Raw genomic sequence first — 22,740 nt, forward strand, 5'->3', positions numbered from 1 at the left:
TCCTACTTCTTTCCTGCTTTTCATTCCAGACAGCTATCGTCTCAGCCCATGTCTAACTAGTAAAAAGAGGCACATTCTAATAAGCCATTCTGTCTTTCTGTCCAACTGTGTTTCCTCCCCTCTCTCTCTCTCTCTCTCTCTCTGGCCATGTCTCCCTCTCTGTCTGAGCCACGAGCCAGTCTGTTGGAGCAGATGGAACCATATATCCCCATCGCTCTCCGGAGGCACGGGGATTTAAAATGTAAAAGAGACGAGTGCGGAATATGCAGGGCCGAATCGATAAAGGCCGAGAGAAGTAGGGACTTTCAGCATCTCCCTTTGTTCATCAGAGGCTACATCTTTGTAGTTTATTGCTCTACAGGACAAAACTCTAAACTCACCACGAACCTGGCATGTCTGTCCCTACTGAGTGTTTAATCCAACATTCTGTCCTACATGATGTGAGCAGCGAAGGGAACAATCAACTGGCAACGAAGGCAGACGACCAAAAGTGTTCTTGTTTCGATAGAAAATGAATCTAAACCTCATTTACTAACAAACTAAACAAACAGATGAAAACAAAAGGTTGTTTTATTTACTAGAGCTGAAAACATTATTTAATTAATAAATTAGTATACAGAACATGCATCTGCAAATATTTAGATAATCAGCTATGATTTCAGTAAATTATAAAGACAGTGTGTCATACAGTCTGTTTCCAGCTTCCAACTTGATTTTATTTTTTATATAAAAAACATAATTTGAATATATATATTTTTTTTTTATCAAACAGAACAAGAACATGTTGCTTTAGAAATCGTTTATGCTCATTTTTCAATTACAAAAAACGGATTCATCAATAATAAACATGAATAATTAGTTGCAGCTCTAACAAAAAACAAGTCAAGATCAGAATTTAATAAACCAACTGATGGCTGATGATCAGCCAGAAACAAACAGGAAGGAATTTTCTCCTGAGGCTTTGGCTTTTAGTTCCATCGGACGAAAATGTGGTGTCAGACCTGGCTTCCCTCTCAGGTAATGAGAAAGTATCCGGACCCTGTATCTGTCGTCCGGGAGAAGATTCTGCTTCGTCCTCCATCTCTGGGTGGCAGGTTGACAGACAGGAAGAGTGAAGAACAACAGGCAGAAGAGGGCGGGAGCAGTACAATCGATCCCCAGCTGACTAGCGAGGTCCATTATACTGACAGGCCAGAGCCACAACACGAGGACTTGCAGTCCAACAACGCCCTCATTACTACCTATGAATCTCTCACTGGGAACAATCTCTTTCTCTCTCTCTTGCGCTCTCAATCCCTTCTACAGTACATCTCCCTGAGCGCAGCATAGGCCTCAATTTCACTCTGTCAATCTGATGAAAACGTTTTCAAAAGACATAAAAGCCACACTTAAGCCTCTGCACTTAGCTCGGTGTACCAAGCAAGCAGTGGATACAGAACAAAGATGACACGGGGTAATACACTGTTCTTCAGAGCAATGTTCTCAAGACAAATGCAGCCTAAATGTACATTTAAGCCCGTGCAATCTGGAAGAAATTTCAACTGTCTCCGAGGGTAAACCTCTGCCATATGAAACATTTCTCTCACTATCGCCCTGTCTTTCAGCTACGCTATCTGCTCTCCTCGTCCTCTTTCCCTCCGACATACCCTCTAGTTATTCTGAAATCCTTAGTCCTGGCAAGACTTATTCATACGCTCTCTCTCCTACAACCAACCCTCTTCCTCACAGTATAGCGGCAGATAGGATTTACCTGCAGCTGAGGCAGCCTCCAGACTATCAATTACCACTGTGTAGAGTCACTGTTCTGCAGCTTGGCTAACAAGGCATGCACACACACACACGCTCTCACACACACACGCTCTCACACACACACACACACACACACACACACACACACACACACACACACACACACACACACACACACACACACACACACACACACACACACACAGATCTCTTGGACACATCCAGTTAGAGAAATTCCAAATTGACTGGCAGTCACAGGATTTTACTGACTAATCAAAGAGTTTGGTGAAAATCCACTTCATAAAAAATTCTAGACATAAGATGAATACAATCCAGCCAACTGGTATTTAAATCAAGTGTTCTATGAAAGAATAGAAGAAATATTATGTGAAGATGCCAGAGATGCTATCTTCAGAGAATTAACTTACGCCATTTATGAAAAGAAAATCAGTAAAACTTAAGAATTAGGTCACGTCAGGAATCATCACATGTTGCAACAAGGACTTTAGATCCATAAATAACAGCAGAGCTAGTGCTATGACTAAATAATATATTAGGGCTGTGTATTGGCAGGAATTTGGCGATAAGACTGTTATCATGATACAAGGGTTATGATTAGATACATTGAAATATAATGGGGGGTTTTAATCACATTTTTAGGAGAACGGTTGAAGTATAGAGAGCACACCACCATAAAATCTGAGTAAATATATTTAACTTTTTTATGCAATCAGCAGTGGGATCTGTGTTTGCATTTATCAGTTTCTGTAACATCATAGCACTACTTGTGCAATCTGAGCCGCCGTCTGCCACAAACATTTTGCATGTAAAATTAAAACTGTTAATTTAAATAGAAACAGTGTTGTTGAGAATCGATACAGTATCACAAAACATAATGTGGTGATACTTTCGATGTGTTCTGACACTTTTATAATATATATTATACTACTATTGTACTAAGCACAGTGCTTGCATTTGCAAATTATTACAAAGTAAAAAAAAAAAAAGCACACGACTTGGAGCCCTCAGTGCAATCCATTTGTGTAGTTGTGATGTTTGACTGGTCTGCGAAGTGCTGAAAACAGAAATCTCACTAAATTCCTCCTGACATATCATCTCACTCTCAGACAACGATTGGAGTGAACACCGGGCCATTACACATACAAAGACGTGCAGCGACAGGACCTGTCACTCACCCCACCAGATCCACCCTGACACCTAAAGTGCCTCTGTCAGGTCAGCGAATGAAAAGCCGTCACAGCCAATGTTGCCGTCATCAAGCTGAAGTCCTTCCATGGACTGGTTAGAGACTCTCTTGCCAGGTCCTGTTTAACTTTGTCGAGCATGTTTGGGCTCAGGGCTTGAGTTGTGATTGCCGGGCTTAGCGCTTTGTTGACGCACGGAGGCAAACAGAAATCATGCGGGGGGGCAGAGGCTAACGTGTCCTAAAGCAACTCTTATGAGGACCACAGCCTGCCATCCAGCTACGCGTGATCACGTAGGCAGTCCGCACAGCCCCACAGTGTAAGCCTGTGAAGAAAGATCTGAGGAACTGAATTCCTTTTAAGTGAGCCATCGGTGTCTAGCCGGGGCAGCAGCGCGGCGATCATTAGGAGAACATAATCGGGTGAAAAGGGTAATGAATGTGCATTAACAATGGACTGTATGGTAACTCTATGTAAAGCACAACACATTTGCATATCACCATCAAACCATTAACACCGTTATCCTGATAAGATACTGGCCAGGGGGGATTTGTCTTTCTTCATGCATTGACCAACATGTGCAAAAATGCATTATTTAACTCGTACATTAAAATTAGATTGCCTTACCACTGATCTGAAAGGCATTTCCATGGTTTAACTGTTCATCTTACAGTGAGTTTCCAGCCACAAAATGCAAAAGGGCTTTCCTATGAAACTTTAATGGAAACTGGTTTTCCCTCGACTTCCCCTTTCCTCAACCAGTCCTCTTGTCTGCGCGTCAGCCTCGCCAGCCAACTCGCCCATGTTTACTAATGTAGAAGCAACCCCTTTATCAGGGAAGAGATTTGTAGGGAAGAGGCAGGGGATTAGCCATCAAATTACCAGGCAGACAGCGTCCCTGCTCCAGGGTTGTGAAGCGGTAATCTCTGAGGCTGAAGGGGGGCGGGGGGGGGGGGGAGATCCAGATAAAAGTTTGGGATTGGTGCTGTGGAACTCCTAACTCCAAACTGTGCATCAGTAAAATATGAAAGTGTGTTTCAGTAGGGAGCTATTTCTCCAAAGCAAGTCCCCTCTTCCCTTTTCTTGTGCTAACCACTGTTATAGGACCAGATCACCGAATATAGTCTTATATAGTTTCTTTCGTCCATGGTGTCGGGCTGTGAGGTGTCATAGCCCGACACCCCCCACAATGCAAGACTCTAGATAGGTGAAAGCTCTCAAAGAGGAATGCTGTAGCTAGGCAGGGCTTGTGGAATTAGATTGCAGTGGCCTTGCCCGAGGTTCTTGCATTGTCACCCCCGCTGCCCTCCCTTAAACAAGCAGTGCTCTCCTCAAAGAATACCCCCTGGACACAGGAATGTTTCATCAACGCCTCAGCCCCCCCCCCCCCCCCCCCCCCCCCCCCCCCCCCATCATCCTTACGGGGCCACAGTGGGCCAACAGGCGCTGCACAAGGCAGGCTATAAATAAGTCAGGGGTTATAATGAAACCAAATGAATCTCCATCCATCTTCCCAAAACAAGCCAGGGAAGAAGAGTCATTTGCTTTTTGTTTGAGGATGAGCCACGAGATGAACAGCAGCTCAAACTGATGCTGAATACGTCCCACTGTAAAACATGCAACACACGTTCCACGGTCTCAGTTGCTAGTAGGACGAGTAGCCGAGACTGAAAAAAGACGTATTATTCCATTATATGATAACTCATTGATAGCGAGAGGCCAGTCCTACTTGCGGCTTGTTGGAGATCAGCAGCAGAGGATTGGTGAAAGAGAAGTTATAACTTCGGGGGGGAAGTGACAGGAGGGCTGATAAAGTAATCAAGGGGAATGTTGAGTCTAAGCCAGGCATTTGTAGAAGTTGGGAGGCTGAGCAAACAAGAGCGGTGGTGGAGGCAGAGGGATAAATCAGCCACATGACTATAGTCCCAGAAGCAATCACCGAATAAATCAAACCTACATTCAATTTTATTAGCTTTACTGCAGTTTAGCATCGGTTATCCCCTCATGCTCAGGCGCAAGGGAAAGCTGCGACCTTTAATTCCCTTTAACGGAAGTCCAAAAGCAAACAATCCGATCTTGTCTCTTTGTAAAATAAACAACAACTAATAAGATATTTGCAACATATCATGAAGTAATTCCATGATATAACATCATGGTATCATGGCCACTGTGTGTCTCCCACCTGCATTACAACTTAACATACAGAAGCATAAGCTTTGGGCTTGTCATACATACAAAGTGCAGGAACTGCAGCTGACCCTGGAAATGGAGGCTGTTTCAATCAATGTGGATTCATAATGCGATGATGTGGAACTGAAATGAGTTTTGTGCAAGGAGGGAAATGTCTTCTATGACGAAGCGAATTTGTGTTCCCACTGAGAAACCCACGGCTGTAATGTATAGAGCTGAGTCTGAAATGAAAGGTTTAAGGCTATGAGCACAAAACAGACCTCTGATGGCTCGCTATAACTGGGCATTTAATACGTAGATGGACACGTTTACAATGCCGAATAGAAAGCATTGTGTAAAGAGGAGCACAGTAAGAAAAGAGCCGAATCGTCTCAGCGGAGCATTATGATCCACTTTAATCTACTTTAAAGAGACAATGAGCTAAAGCTAAGCTGCCACAGATGCACTGGGTGTTTACGGGACGATTTCTATTTGTCACTAATTGGCAACGAAAAGAACATCACCTTCTCTAAAATAGACCTGTCTGCCTGTTCGGGGTTTGATTTTATGTCAAAACCTTTACATGTGTTGTGTCGATGTCAAAGCATCAGACATGGAGCTAACTTCAATCAAACGAGTTCTCAGCTTGAGGCAACTTAGGAAAAGCGTTCTTGTCAAAACACGGGTGATTTTAGTGGTGAAGAAGCCTTCTCAACCTTCTCCTCAGCACCTGTCACAAAGAATAAGCGGCTGTCTGCAAGAAAGAAGTGTCACAACTGAGACAACAAAAAAAAGAAAAGTGCCTATCACAACGGCTAACACATCACGCAGGCGGTGGCCTCTGATTGACATTGCCCATTATGAAGGCCATGGCTGCATATTGCGTGTTATTTAGCACACAACAGAAGATTGGCAATTAGGCCTCGTCGTCTCAGAACAACTACTCACCACCTCGTCAACATCAGGCAACAATTCCTGACGAAATCAAATGAGAAAAATCCCCTCTGCTGGCGTTTTAGAGTCTGAGACCTGAGTCTACACTTCAGGTACAACATCAAAAATAAGAACTATTAAGCCAATAAGCCAACAGAAGCTGGTAGGTTTTCTGTCCATCTATAGTATGCGTCATAGACAGACGTCTGGCTCCACCGACATTGATCTGTGATTGTAAGCAACCTCTTTCATGCCCCAACTGGGACTTGGGTGATTAAGCAGATCCATCATGCGTCAACAGGCCATTACACATTTCCCAATTCAACGATGATTAGAAATCAAGTTCTATGGAAAAATCCATATGCTCAGCCCATAATTACTTTTGAGGAATGCGACGGGGAGAGAGGTTGAAGGATCGACTGTTCCAGTAATTTATTCACAGGGAAAGACTCCGGCTTCAGCTGAGGTAGATATTTCGTGTGTTTAGTCAGGCGATCAGGAGCAGAGGTACACAAATGGCCTCAGTTGTTTCCTAAGGTCACTTGCTAGACATCCCATAATGTCTCTCCGGAACATTACTGGTGACAAAGTGACTGAAGCAAAGTCGTAAAAAGTGGAATGAAGGGTCAGCGGCCTGCATGGGGGAGGTGAAGGAGGACGACCTGCGGGTCACCCGGTGTGGACAGGGATTGGCTTTGTTTGAACAAATCACCATGGCTGACACTTTTTTGTCTTGTCTGTTTATGTTACCGAGCAGCTGGAGAGACATTTCAACTAAAGTGTCCATCTTGAGTTTCGCCTCAAGGTAATTCTTTAATCAAGTCCGAGTTATCACTCCGAGGCGAAGACTAACAGGGCTGAGTTATAGAGTTTGAGTTGCAGTCCTGAGTCATTAACTAAAAAGGAAAAATATAAACGATAAATGATGCTTTGGTACAGCTAAGAAAGAAAACACAAGTTCCCAATGCAGTGATACAAACCCCCGGGGAAGTGTAGTCCTTTTAAAGACCAAACTAAACGAGACAGACACGTTGTAAGACACTATATTCTTTAAAAGCTCAAGACAGCGTTGATGGAAAAGACCAAGTTGCAAAAATAGGATATTTTTCCCACTGACACTAGGCTCCTTATTGAGCAACACATTTATTGTGCAACAACTGCCTTTATTGCCTTTATTGCGACCAAGAAAAAGATGAACTCAGTCCAAGAGTTTCTAATACAAATGTATAAAAGTTTTATGTTGTACTTGAAAAAAAAAAAGGAAACTAAATATCTGAGACATAACCACAGATGAGGGGGCCATTTAGAGCTGGTTTGCTTTGTTGAAATTAAGGTAGAAAACGTTTTCTGCGTCCAGAAATATCTTTCAACAAAGAATTTGTATAAAAGAAGTAGAGCTAATCATCTCAAACCTTAAACCTTTAAATCACTCTTTGTTAAACTTTGTTGAAAGCGAGGCCAAATATTTGACCAAATATCGCAATTTGTAACTTCCAAAGGTTCTCCCCTCTACAATTATCTTGGATTTCAAAGCGTTTCAGTGTCTTCTTCGAAGTGGAATTCTTGTCGCTGAAACTTTACCCTCCAGATTGCCGAGGGAGATAAAGACAACTGGAAAAACAGGTTGTTTGGCCTAATGTGGGAGAACGTCAGGGTGCCTCACCTTAGCAGCGGTAGCTAGGGGACATTCTATGGCCCCTCTATTCAACGTCAACTGAATACGTAGGGGAGGGCTCGCACCAGACAGGGCAATTTGCCAGAGAGCCAGCCAATAGAGCTAAGCCAAGACGAGGTTAAACTATTGTTTTGGCTTAACAAGCAAGAGTGACCACGGACAAAGGAAAAGGGGACAAAAGAATAGCGAGGAAATACCTCATCATTGAAGTGTAACGCATCAACTGATTTTGTTACTTTATTGTCTCCTGAGATGAAAAAAAAAAAAAAAGCACACACTGGAGCAACAGACCAACAAAGTTCAGAGTCGAGGACGGACCAGAGAGTTTCAAGAAATGCACCTGTGCCTCTTCTGTTTTCAACAAGTAATAACTTTTGTTTTCCTCACTGACAAGTTAAAACAATTCACACTTACCAATGCATCTCAGTTAGGTCCACGTATGAATAAATGATTTTACTCCTTATTCCAGAGAGAGAGAGGCAGAGAGAGAGAGAGAGAGAGAGAGAGAGAGAGAGAGAGAGAGAGAGAGAGAACCCAAATCCGAGGAAAAACCAAATCCAGCGGTATCCACGATAGATTATCCCCGTCTTATGAAAAAGTGTGAGAGCGAAAAGTAGTCCCCTGTTCCTTGCTCAGTTATTCCATTCACAGCGTTTCATTAAAGCAGAGGAACTTTGTCTTTTGGCTCTCCAGCAATACGTTTCCAGCTGTGGCTATAGAGCAATGTGGCGAGAGGAGGGCGAGAGAGATCCTTTTGAGGCAGAGCTTGTTCACACACTGAGAGAGCTGGTGTGCAGGGACGACCAGGGAGAAGCCAAACCCACCGCGTGATGTCATTGGTGTTAGATTTCAGTGTGAAGAGGGAGGCGGCTGCGGGGGCCTTACCTTTTTGAACCTTGTCCAATGGGAAACTATTTTGTAGTGCACCTGCATGTAAGAAAAAAACCACAGTTTGATGTACTAGCACACGTGATGTTATGAGACTCCATTGCCACTTATCTATTGACCAGCTTCCAGGGAGAGAATGAGAAATAACATGCAGGCTTATCCTACACTTGACTACAAAGGCCAGGCTTTCTAGGATAGCCAACATCCCCGAATTCTACTTTTTAACAAAAACTCCCCTGAAACTAAGGGGTTAACAAAGTGTGACCTTAAAACATACAAGCATTCCCACGGGACTGTGCCAATGCAACACGTCCAGTAACATGATTTGTGAATAATTAACTTGTTTGAAAAATTATAATTTGTCCCCCCCCCCCCCCCCCCCCCTCTCTCTCTCTCTATTTGAAGGCAATAAATATGTAAAATCCCCATTCCTAAATCAGCAAGGCTTTGAGTACACACACACACACACACACACACACACACACTGGTTCTCACTCCCTCCGGTCAAACTCTGCTAGCCGTGGAGCTAATCATCCACAACAGATGTTCAGAAATGTTCAGTTGGATTTATGACAGCTCAGAGGAACAGCCAAGTCAGCCTCTGGTGCTGTTTTTCTCTTCCGTCCTACAAGGACAAGGGATTGCAGTAAGAGAGAATGTCAGCACAACCATTCTCTTCCCCCCCCAAAAAAAATTCCCTCGCTCTCCCGAGATTCACCATCCGAGACGACGGCGCCTTAATAGATCACAGGGCTGCGGGACCTTGGGGAGCGGTTTGCTCATTTATCCCAATAATACCGTGTGGACTGTAACGCGAGTCATCCAGCGATGCTTTGACGTAATGATAGGTTTATATATATATATATATATATATATATATATGTATATGGGCGGCATTGCTGACGCTGCAAGCTGTGAGTCCGAGACAAATGAAGTCATTTATAATATCACGTTGCATTAATAATTAAATCATACACAACTATATCATAATATGTCAATACTCTCCAAGAGGGAAAATGAGCTTGAAGAAGTGCCATACTGACGGCTAGTGTGACTCCTACTCCTATATATAAAGAGGGCAGTACTGCTGCTGATACACTACAGTCCCTAAAAGAAATATGACAACAGATACTCAAAGTGCACTTCCAAAAGGCACTTATGAGGGTTTCCACAAAAAGCAGCAATGTTGAATGTCTGCTGTGCTTAAACTCTGCTGAAGGAAATGGCGGATTGCAACGTGTTCTACATTTCTCTTTGTTGTTAACAATGGGAGACAGTCTCATTTTACTGGAGGCTGCAGATCTGTGCATACAGCTGACTTTTCAGCAAGAGAAAGAATTGTTTTATCTTTAACTTTCTTCTCGTTGAAGACAAACGGGATGCGGGCCATGTGATTTAAAAGTAATTCAATTTGTTCGGCCTAACATACACTATAAATATATATTCCATCTTATGAATAAAAAAAAATGGGATCTCAAGCATGCACCATTTACAAAAGCTTCTACGAAATTTAAATCACGACTATCCGCGAACAACCAATCTGGATTTGTTGGAGGCCTCTTACTCCTTGCAAACTCATGAGAGTATAAGAGAACCTTCTGGAGAATAATTATTACACCCACACATCCCCCCCCCCCCCCCCCCTGAGGAGGAAAAGAAAAAGTATTTTTGTGGGTGTAAAATAGTCGGCGCCAACTCAAATGTCACATTCAACCGAGATCTAATCGCTGAACAAATCACACAGCGGTAGAAGGTAGATGTAAAGATTATTGGTCGGTGGTCTTAACAGCAGAGTGGGAGAGAAAATGAGTTGTGAGCTAATGTCGTGCAGTGTGTCAGTCGCACAACATGAGCTATTTCATCTCCAGTGTGGGCTCATTTCGTTTTAGCGCAGAATAAAAGTCAAAAACACAGATGGACTGCAGCAGCAGCCCTCTATGACAGATTAAAACTGTTGTCTCCAGTGAGTTTTTGTAGCTCAGGCAGTTTTAGGACTTATCTTTTGTCCCCCCCCCCCAAGAGGTTGAATAGAATTGGAAACACCCCCCCCCCCCCCCCCCTACTAAGTCAGAGAATTTATATTATTGTGAGACAACCACCCATCCCCCACTAATTTCATTAGACTGAAAAAAAAAGACTGACAACCTCTTCAATCTGAAAGGCCTCTCCCTGATTTAAGCCAGTCTGCCGACAGTAGCCTTTAATGGATTCTTGTGAAAAATTGCTTTTGTAAGATCAATATTTTGTCTGTTCGGGCTTTATTCTGTGAGTTATTGTATACATGTACAAACTGTGTTGTGCAGCTCCAGGGTTATCTGCAGGTGAAGAGCACCTGGATCAGGCCAGACACCTCAGCTCCTCTGTCGTAGGGCCGGCTGCTGCAGCACGGGATGAATCACATTGGCCCTGGGCTCTATCAATATAGAGCTGTCTGCACCATCTAACAAGTCTGCCAAAACATTTTAACAAGGTTCGGCTTCAAGGTAAGAAAATGAGTTTCTCGGTGTGGTCATCGACTGAATAGATGATAAGAATCTCTGCACGATTATGCTGTATTGACTGCATTTTGAGACACCGCAAAACCCCATCTCAACATATTATTATCCATTGTCGAAAGTAAAACTTCTCAAAAAAACATCCTTTTAAATGTGCTTTCTGTCTCCGTTCAGCAGGGTCACTGAGAAATGCTGACCTGTGTTGTAAACACTGAGCTGTGAAAGTCAGTGTGCTGCTGCTGATGGGCTCTTAAGAAGAATACTGCGTTGTCATGTCCAGAAGCACAGCTGGGCAACACCTGTCGGCTTACAATTCCCAGCCCAATTCACAATTTACCCATGCTTGGCTACTGCCGTCGTCTGTTTCTTTGCTAATTTACCTCCAGATTGTGTATCTGTATTCCATACATGGATCATATTATAATTTACAAAGATGGGTTAAGGGCACTTAACCCACCAAATTATCAATGTAAGATTTTAAGCTACATGGGAAGCACGTGAAAGCTATTCATCGAATCAGACTACATGTCATTTTCTTCACGCGAGCCACCACATTATGTTTTATCTCCCATCAGTTAAGAGAATAAAAGAGCAGCATTTGCACAGAGCAGATAGCTAAGCACAAAGTGGTTAATCTTTACGATACAAAGTCATCTATCCCTAAGCGACACAAAAAAAGGATTGAAAAAAGCCAAACATGGTGTGAGCATCATACTTCTGCACCACAGTCCAAACACCAAGGGCACACTTTGTGGCCCTGAGTTTCTTTTCTCATGACTGTCTGCAGATAACGCTGGCTGCAGCGCTGAGAGGGAAGGGTGGCGGTGGCACATGGCGACAGGAGGTGTGAAAGGAGAAGGACAACCGGGGAAACAGAGCACATAAAAACAAAGATAAGATTGGCTTCTCGGAGCTGACCTTCAGTGAGCCCCCGTGTGTTTGTGTGTGCCAATGCAGATGTATCTATGTGTGTGTGTGTGTGTGTGTGTGTGGAGCATGTGAAATTGTGCATGTGTCCCTGTATATGTGTCCATACAGGTGGGAGCATGTGGCTGCATGCCTGTATCGACTAGAGTACGGAGAAAAGAAATGAGACTAAGACGAGAGGGCTAGAACTGAGAGAGGAAGGCACATATTTTCCTGCTACTCTCGGAAAATCAAAAACAAGGGGCCTTCTCCCGTTACACCGTGCTTCCGACAACTGGCGGGGCCCGCTCTCCGAGGGGAACAGCAGAGCATGCCCCCGAATGCATGAGACAAATCATTTTTATCTGGGACCCTGGCGGGTATTGACAAACTGGGGGTGCATTTAGATAGCCCAATTAAAACGGGGAAACGAAGCGGCATTGAGGCACTTTACAGCGCCGTGCCCCCCCCCCCCCCCCCTCTCTCTCTCCACCCTCTGGCCCCCTGCGCTGCACAAACATCTCCAGAGACCGACTTCTTGCATACTGCACTCAGAGAGAGAGAGAGAGAGAGAGAGGGGTACGGGGGTGGCAATGACAGCAAAGAAGCTGGTGGCTCAGAAAAGTCGCTTTGAGGTGAAATGTGCACTGCGGGAGGCGGTGCGGTGCGTTCCTGGGGAGGCGAGGACAAGCCCAATGGACGTAGCATTGTTTTCTTTGAGGTCGTTCAGATACCCAATGGGCAGCGAGGCATACAGAAGGGGTCAAGACCAGTGTGCAAGGCAACTCTGTGCAACTTCAAAGGGTAGGTTGGCAATCAATGATATGGATGTTGGCTCCATCTGTTCCTTAGCGGCTGACCTTCAATGTCATCCGCTGCCTGCTCTAAAGCCTGCGTGCTTCAATTCACTTCTTTTCTCACCTGAATATGTCCCCCGGTAAAATATCACAACTCTATTTGTCTTTTTGATCAACGATCATTCCACTGAGATTACAGTCCGGTGCATTTTTTGGGAACAGATAGCCACATCAGCAGCACTGCAGCTTCCTTCAAGTATATTAAAAAGGTTACGAGACCAGGATATGATAAGAAGACTCACCTCGTCTGGAGGTGGAGAGCGGGACGGCAGAGGCAGTTCGTTCCCCCTAATCAAGGAAAAGTCAGAGCGGAGAAAGAGAAACGGCGTGGTGTGCTGAGGCCAGCTGTTCAGCAGTGTTACATTTCACAAGCTACCGTCAACAGACGAGCAGAGATGCAAGCTGTTTCTACAATGCCTCCTGTTTTGTGATGTTTCTGTCGGTGGAGACACTGATACTAGCTTCTTTTTATGGTGCATTTCTCCCTGAATGTTTCCAAACCGCATCTTTGTCGTTGTCTATCATACACATTCCGTCGAGTCATCTTAAGAGAGCGAGGTTAACCACTATACTGTAGGCTTCAGAGGTAAACAGAACAATATAAAATTCTGTCTTTTATTGAAGTGTTTTAGGGGCGCATTTTCTTCTTGAAACCAGATATTCCCTTTGAGAGAATCAAGGGACATTTGGCTTAGGAACCGGCATCAAAACGAGTACAAAACCTTGCACACAAGCCTGCAGCGTATGAAAGAATAAGGCGGGTATACGATCCAAACAGGGGCCACATGCTGCAGTACCTCGGATGGAGTGCGCGTGCTGTGTGAGGAGACTTTGATGAATCTGAAGAACTTTCAGCGAGAGGTTCCTCATAAAAGCCCCACAGAGCAGTCGCTCCCAACCTGAGGAGGCTACACTCTGTCTCCGACAAGACAGGCTTCCAGATGCTCTCCCACAATAAATGTCTGCCTCACGCGGAGGATAAGGCGCTCGCACTCAAGAAGACAAGCAGCCTGACGGGGCTACAGTGAAACGTGTCAACTGCTTTTCAAATACACTCTGTGCTTCACGGATGTCCAAAGTCAATACGTTCAGCCACACAAAAACAACCACATGGATTCTGCACATAGTGCCTGTCTTGTTTCTCTGGAACCACTTTCCAGAAAACAAACCGGTGGCGTCCCAATAAGCATTTTATTTGTCTAATAATTTCCGACTGGCATGCTGCGGAAAAAAAAAACTCGGACACAAAGGGATGCATTCAAAAGCACAAATCCATTTCAGTATCGTTAATAGCTCTCATTAGGAAATATCCCAGAGCTCGCACCAGAGTGCATCACTTTGCTGGAATCAAAAAAAAAGGGGGGGGGGGCGGGGATATGAAATGATTCCCTCTGTTGCAGAAGGATGCTTCCACTGCTAAAAGGAATTAAACCACAAATTAGGAGTCAGCTTCTTGCACGAGGAACTGATAATGGTCTGAGTACTTATGGCTCAGGCTTTCTGAAGACATAGTTTAATATCTAAATAGCCTACTTACATGATTATAGCAACATGTTGGAACTTGAAACTATGCATCCAATATAAAACTCATCTTATTCATAACAACATACGGCTAACTTTGGTGCGGAGGCTACATCACATCTTTCGCTTCCACCACATAATTGGTAAATTATACCAATAGACATTAAAATAGTTGCAGTCGAATTGTTTATATTCATAAATTATGATCATTTTTGCAGAATCAGCTTCAGTTATGTTCTTCCAAAATGTGTAGAACAAGACTAAAAACACAAATAAAAATGAATGCCAAACACAGGCGCGCCGAGGTGCGCGCACACACACACACACACACACACACACACACACACACACACACACACACACACACACACACACACACACACACACACACACACACACACACACCATTTTCAACAGATGAAAAGCCTGCCAAATAAAAGAGTAATCCATCACTTGTGCCATTTTGCATTTCCAGGGTCCTTCTCTTCAACAATGGCGTGACTGACAGGGAAAGATAAGGGCCCCTCTGGTGACCAAAACAGTGACCACACAAAGAAAAAGAAAAAAAACCTGAAATGGGATGACGTTTTGTGGAAATAAGCATTTAGTATCCAAGATTAGAAGAACTACAAAAATCATAAAGATTTGTGATTTTAAAGGCGCTTCTAATTGCTATCTTATATTCAAAATCAAAACACAGACTACACTTAATGGTAAAGACTGGTCCTCTGTATTTAGGAGCTCTCAGATTATAAGCGTGGCGTGATAATTGTGCAGCAGTAGAACACACAGTGTTTTTGAACACACTTAATAAATAACTAACTAACTGACCGAAGAGTTTACTAGCGTTTTACAGGAAATCTCAGCGATGTTCTCTTTCATTAACCGTTCATAGTCGGGAGTAACAAATTGACTTCCAGCAACTGACGAGGGAGCTAGTCCAAAAATAATGAAGGAAATTAAAAATTAAACATAAAACTTCTTATTATAGCATCAGTGCCTCATAAATGTATAGAGATGAAATGAGTGGATTAATTGGAGTGCTAATGGGGGAAGACAGCCAGTCCTTTCCTCCCATTCAACTTCATTGAGTCTTTGAAGATTTACACCTTCTATTACGTATCGCTGGGATTTCTGGTGCATGGCAGATCAGCCACACTGGGTCCGGGTGTCATCGCTCTCTATTGTAATAAAAGAGGAATCTGAGGCGAAGGGAGCATGCTAAGAATGACAAAGATCTGAGCTCAAGTGCTCCAGGGGGAGAGTACAATCTTTTCAAACAGTCCACGGTCCTCTGTGCGGTTCTTTCCTCTTGATGGGGAGGTTTTGCCAAATGTAGAAGCGCCAGAGTGCAGAGCTCTGCGAGACGCTAACAAAAAAAAAGAACCTTTACCTCACTAACAGAAACCTAGTCTGTATCCACACATCTCAACCTAACTTCAGACACCAATACAAATGTCCATTCTCTAATATTTGATAGTTTGTATAATAGAAAAATAAAACAGATGCAAAGCCATGTTAATGGATCAATCACTCCTGAATCAAGAGGTCATGTAACGCTAACTCCTGAGGACTAAAATGTCATTCGAGTGCAAAACAAAAGACCACATTTGATTCGGCTCAAGTTAAAATACTTAATCTAAAATTAAATTTGATAGATTTGTTTTTGTCACGGGTTCTGCGACAGCGAGTGTCTGCGCTGGGTGCGGCGAAGGGATAAGCATTCCTGGAGTTACTAAATTCCATTAGGCGCCCGACTGTCTGACCCGCCAGCATGGCGTTAACAGGGCCACCATGTGGGCAACACCGAGGCGCTCTGCAACAATCTCCACTTCCTGCAGTAACCACATATTTCAGGCCGAGGTCAAAGCCATTGTGCAGGTCACACGGTGGGTACTGCTAACCCAGTAAACGCAGCGTGCCACCGTGATCACGGATCGGGCTTTAAGAGGTGCTGCATGGTTTTAAAGTCAGACTGTCAAAAAGAGGGACGCCCCCCCCCCCCCCTACACGCTCCATGAGTCCATCTCTCTGCAGCCGTGAAGCTGATCCCATCGGACTGCCCCAAAGTGAAGCGGTAGGTGAACCGTGATGTAATTTCCTCCAGCATCTCCAAATGCGTTTTCGCCCGGTGTTTCGCCGATGAAGAGGCTTCCCGCTGGGAAAATGTTCAGATCGCGTCTGATCTCTGTAATGAGTTTTGCCACTCCGGTTGTATCTCTGACAACATTAAGAATAGCACTGGAGTGGACAAATGCCACCTCTCCGTCACTCTGTGTGCAGGGCTGCACTTGTCCTTTTCAATGTAACCTTTGAGTTTGAATGTGGCGAAGGTGGAGAAAACACCCGACCCCGCCGACGCTTCCGCATGTGTGGATCTGTCTTCTTACGTGATAGTCTTGATACAAATACTTGCGACGTCTACACTGTAGCCAAAATGATGTCCACTTCATAGGAATGTGCTGTTTGTAACATTGAAAAAACGTTATCTTTTGCACATTGATGCATAATGACGCACAGTTAGTATCTGTGTTTGTTGTTTTTGTAAGACCCAGCTATGACGGTTTTAGTCCAAAAGGGCAATTAGCTAACAAGGTTCCAACAACAGGAAGACTATAAATAAATAAGTATTCTTATTTCGGTCTCATTTGTCAAACAGCACGATTTATGCTTTAGATAATTGAATTATTTGTACATCCAGGCTAGGTTTATGCTCGAGGGCTCAGTGGGTAAAACAATATTGTACTAAAGGAGGGGTTGAGCATTTTAAAAGTTTTTAAAATGTCCCTTCCAAGTATATAATAGCATAATGCAATCAGAAACAATATTCCTGCAATAAAAGCGCCACCATTGTGCTCGGCTTTGTGCTTCCCCACAGACATTCATGCACAACTAAAGTAGAACACTAACATGTTCACACAGACAGTACTTATGGTAAGGCTACAGCATTAGATTGCACTACACTGTACAGTTGTATTGTATCTAACCCCCTGTACATTCACGTGGTGTTCCTGGGGAAAAGGACTCTTCTGGAAACCCTACGGCTGATTTTCCTGAGGAGAGGTTTAGAAATTGTTGTCACCAGATGGCCAATACTTGTGGGCGGACAAGCCACCATGGCAGCAAAATATGTTCACTGCTGAATTAAAGTAACCCCGTGTCCCTTAAGTGACTATGCATATTAGTCTGTATGTCACATGCCCTAAACTAAATTGGCAATTTAAATCAAGCAGCTAAACAGTAGCTAAATAATACAGGTGGGGGGAAAGAGAAAAGTCTCTGGGGCTAAATATAACGACAACTTTAAGTAGCAAGCTGGTCAGCCACATCAAATCTTTAACAATTAAAAGTGTCACATTAGCTCAATACACTTATTTAAAGAGTTAGCTTATTTCATCGCCTTCAGTCTACCATTTGATAGCATACAGTATTATAGTGAATTATTATGTTTCAGTAATTTTCCTATTTGTATGTATATGTTTTACTCTTATATAGCTTAATGACTTTAAAAAACCCACAGTTTGCTTTCTTAACATGCTGACAGACCTATCTTTATCTAGACAAACAAAAACAGACAGGTTTCCATTTGCAAGTGCAAACAGGCCAGTGAAACCCGATCAATACACATTATTGGCTCAGCGAGGGGGCAGGATTTGTAAGAAAACAGAGATCCATTCGAAGAGGAAATCCTTTGGACTCCTTCACTTGAAATCGGAATTTCCTGTTAACTCTACCGCAAAACTTTTATACCACACTGTGATTTCCAAACACAAAGCCTAAATGACATCAGCTTTCAACAGGCACAGCACCCCAGTTAAGATGAAAATGATCAGAGCAGACAAGAAAACTACAGAAACATGCTGTGACCTTTCAAGTGTGAGGGGGAAAGGCTGCGTATACATTTACAAAATGTAAGGGGACAGTAAAAAAAAAAAAAAAAAAAATCCCCGTCACAGAAATTGGAGTGTGACTAATGGATAGTGAAAGAGCCCGGCCAGTAACCTGAACTGCAAAATAATCTTGCCCGAGTCTCCACGGCCACGTTGGGGGAGCAGTGGGGGGGGGGGGGGGTTTGGGACCACCTGCACACCCAGAGAGCCAGCTCTGTGCTGGCACCACCATTTGTTACGCTCTGGATTCCTATTACTTTACAGCCAGGTTGGCTGGGAAATCCATCTCCCGGTGTCAGGTTTATCAACCTTCTATGCAAACCGCAGTGTGGTGGAAATGATCGGAGTCCTGCAAGGAGCCCACGGAGGATATAGAGATGTCTTCACTTAAGGTGCGGGGGGAATCCAGTGCATCAAAGTCTGCAGACCCACCTCGCTCTGATCTGGTTTCCTTATGTTAACATTATGTTAGGACAGTGTGAAGTGTAAGATACAAGCCTCCACATTAACATTGTAAGTAGCAGCATTATATGCATGCAAACCAGCCTCAGCAAGCTTAGTGCCAGCCCTAAATTTAATAGGCACTTGACACACAGCGAAAGCTGATAACGGAGGTAATATATGCCGTATATTAGGAGGGCAGCGTTAGCCGAGCCTGGCTTGGAACGCCAGCTGGGAAAGTGTGCGGCAAAGGAAACAGGCCTTTAGCCTCCAGTGGGTTCATTTAGGCTGATCACAGGTCAGCAGTGAAGAACTGTGATTCCAGGTCCTGATGATAGTGGATGGGCACTGACACAACCTAAATAAGGTGATCCGGTAGCAGTTATACGAGACCAATCCCTGTTAAATACTGTAAACAAGTAAGCATCCGTCTTCACTTATAATTAGTTGTTAGAGTTGGTAGTTAAAGCCTCATGTTAAGAGAACGATCCAAACCAAGTGATGTAATGTCTGTAACGCTTTATACATATGGAACTTTGCACACGCCCGAGGAATCTTTGATGGGTTCAGAAAGGTTAGAAAAGCGGGTCAAACGAGCCTTCCCTGAGGCCTCCCCTTCCTGCGTGGTTCTCCGTATCAATAATACAGACTGACGTGCACAAGATACTCTCAAGGAGAGCCAGTCAGTTTGCGTCGCCACACTGCGTGCCGTGAAATAAAGCAAATGAGAAGTGACAATCCTTGTGATAGTCCATACATCCTCATGAAGAGGACCCTCGTCTACTCTGCCCCACCCCTTATGAATTCGACACAGACTCCAGGTGGCTTTGTTTCACGCTACAGAAGACATTGCCGAGACTAAAAAGAAGCACCCCCCCCAAAGATATAAAAATAGTTTGGGAGTTAATTGAAGGTTCTTTGCAAAATGTGAGACACAAAAGAACATCAAGTGACAGTGAGCGTGCAGTGTAAACGGCTATGAAATACAAAATCAGACGTACTGAGCATCTGGGAGCAGCAGCTCGGAGAATGTGAACTCGTAAAATGTCTGTCAGGAGTTGAAACAGACCTAAAAGATCGTAGAAACTGTATTAGTTGCAACAATATAGCTCCCGGTGGGATATAACAGAAGCGTGGGAAAGAACAAGGATGTGGTACAAATGCATCTAACTGATGATCGCATTTCATTTTCACAACAAATGTTGAAAAATACCATGAATAATTCTGACATATTAGCGAATCACCACAACAAGAAGAGCCTGTTGATGTTACTACATCCAGCAGCTGATTAAGTTAACTAAGCAAAACATCTGTGTGATGTTCGTTAAAAACACTTTTTTAATTATCTAACAAGTCTTTGTAATTAGTAACAGCTTCGTGTTGGGGGAAGACAAGGTGGCATTTCTTTGAACATACATTTGTGCAGTTAATATAGCAGGTGATTTTAAGTATCCACAATTAAATAATAGAACAGATCTGGGGAAACATGTGGAATTTTGGCTCCCCTGAGTTTAAACACATTAATTCAAGATTCGTCTCCTTCTGCTGATATTCCAACATTTTTCCCTGTAAAAACCCAGCAGCCCTTCAGCTGAAAGCCTTCTTTTCTGAATAGCTGTCAATCAATTCAACAAAGGTGCAGCAACAGCAATGCTCATTTGAAATGATGTTTGATCCGCACACAGTATGGATCGACATGGATCATCCAATTAAGGTAGTTTCCTATATAGCATAAAAGTCCTATGGAAAGCTTTAGGGATTGAAGTTCAATTAGGATGGAAGAATTAAAGAATTAAAGGATTAACTTAGATCAGCTGTCAGTCAGTCGGACTGTTAATTGGCTTGTTTTTTTAATGTGAAAAAAAAAAAACACCAACGCAAAGCCAAAATATAAGACAAATGCAGTAGGCCTGAATAAAAGAAAGGAAAAGAGCAAGTCATACAATGCATTTCTACAGCTTTGCTCTAAAGCTCCTAATTAGTTGAGACATTTTGCTTAGTGGCTTGGCATTGTAGCCACAGGGGGGCTGATACAGTAGATTGTATTGGACATGCCAGTGGAAGGACACAATGTAGAAAAAGCCTGATTCAGGAGTCTAAATCCTGTGCTCTACTAAAATGGTGTAAAACATTGCCAAACAACCAAAAGCAGAGACCACAGTATTGGAATTCCATGCTAAATGTAACTTTCTATCCTTCATGCAAAGTCATGGTATTTTAGCGAAGGTGTGGAAAACAAACTTAAACAATACAAGGACACTCGCAATTTGCAGAAACAAGCAATTACCCTTTTTCAAAGTCTATCCTACACAAACTTGTTATCACTGGAGTTATTCAGCAGCCCTAGATAGAGATGTTCATTAGCCCGTTGCTGAGACAGACACATTTGATGGATTAAACAGTCAAATATAACAAGATGCTTGAACTGCTGTCCTGGTTGTTAAGGGAGATCAAAGTGGGGCCTGAGGGGTCTGGTAAGTACGAGGCGCGCGATTGGTTCAGCGGAGCTCCAAAAGAACAAGTGCTGGACCAAGGAGATACGACGACATCAGACGTGTGCACTGCATTCCCCGAGGCCTGTTCTCTCACAACTGTCAGCCTGCCCTGCACCAAACGAGCTGCAAAGGAGGAGGGCACAGACGTTCTCTCGGAAAAGCACTTCTAATCTAACAATATGCATAAGCCTCATTTGGTAATGTGCCATCTTAGTGAAGCTGGTTGAATACGGAAAAATCAATTCTGGTTTTTAGATGCCACCCCCTATAAATTCTCATCCTACTGTGAAATATGTGACACGTTCCGGAGAAAAATAGAATCCTGGAAGCAATTAGCAATTATGGCCTCATGTATCATAATATATGCTTTGGTTTTATTTCCATACATTTGTTTTTTTTAATAAAAGATGCATGCAGCAACAGTGAAATGCTTTGTAGCGTTATGTTATGCTTGGGAGACGACCCAGGGTTTTGAATTCCAAGCCAAGCAGACCAGACATCACATGTAGACTTTAAAAATATGGACGCGTGTGGCAACGACTCTGCTGTTGGGAGTGCTTTTCTCAGTGACACATACTATATTTGCTTGCTGATGGATTGCCTGTCCGCCTGAACTAGTGGGCAAACATTAAGGAGACAGAAGTGCTGATTAAACGCTTTTTTGCGTAGCTTTCAGGCACATCATAACAGACAGGCCTAGGTTATCGGTTTCCGTGACATTCCAGCAACTCAACAGTATCAATTTAGATTTTTTTTTTTTCTCCCTACTGCAGACTCGAACTTTCTAAATGAATTAGGTCTGGGTGTGTTTATTCCTTCTTCCTGTCTGTTAAAGGCCAGAATATGCTGAAAATGAAGCTTCAGCCCGACAGTCTGAAAGCCCTCTTCTGCTATAGTGCTCTCTAAAGTCCCTCTTGCACAAGCGGCCCATCCCTGAAATGTTCGGGAATATTTACAGGGGGTCATGTGTAAATGGGAGCACGGATCGATGTTCAGGGTGATACGTACCGCCAATTTGCCACCTCACAACCGAGAAACATTTCGGGGAAAATGCTGGTATGGTTTGTGTTGTGAATGAGAGCCGTAACACTGCAGGGAAAAAGCACAGAAGGAACTACATCGGTCTGACAAAAGACGTTGAATATAAAATACATTACAAGAACATTAGCACCGCACAAAAACAGCCCCTCGCCCGCCGTGTTCCTGGAAATAATACGAGACGTCTTCCGCCATGTACGCATACATCTGGCCTTGTCGCATCTTCTTCTTCTTCTGTTGAGTTTTATGGCGATTGGCGACCAAAAGTGTTGTATTCACCCCCATCTGCTGGACTGGCCCTTTGCCACATCTATTATGACACTGTCATGCCATGTGTGGAAATGACGGAATGTAGTGCAAGAAAATCACTCGTGGTGCTTGAAAGGTTATCCCAGATATTTGTCAGGATAATCAATGAGAAGCCAGCGCTTACAACCAGCCCCATTGACTGTTACAGACGGCTCCTCACTGCACCTTA

This window comes from Anarhichas minor, unplaced genomic scaffold, assembly GCF_050575085.1.
Source record: "Anarhichas minor isolate MPS153535 unplaced genomic scaffold, ASM5057508v1 ptg000024l, whole genome shotgun sequence".
Taxonomy (NCBI): Eukaryota; Metazoa; Chordata; class Actinopteri; order Perciformes; family Anarhichadidae; genus Anarhichas; species Anarhichas minor.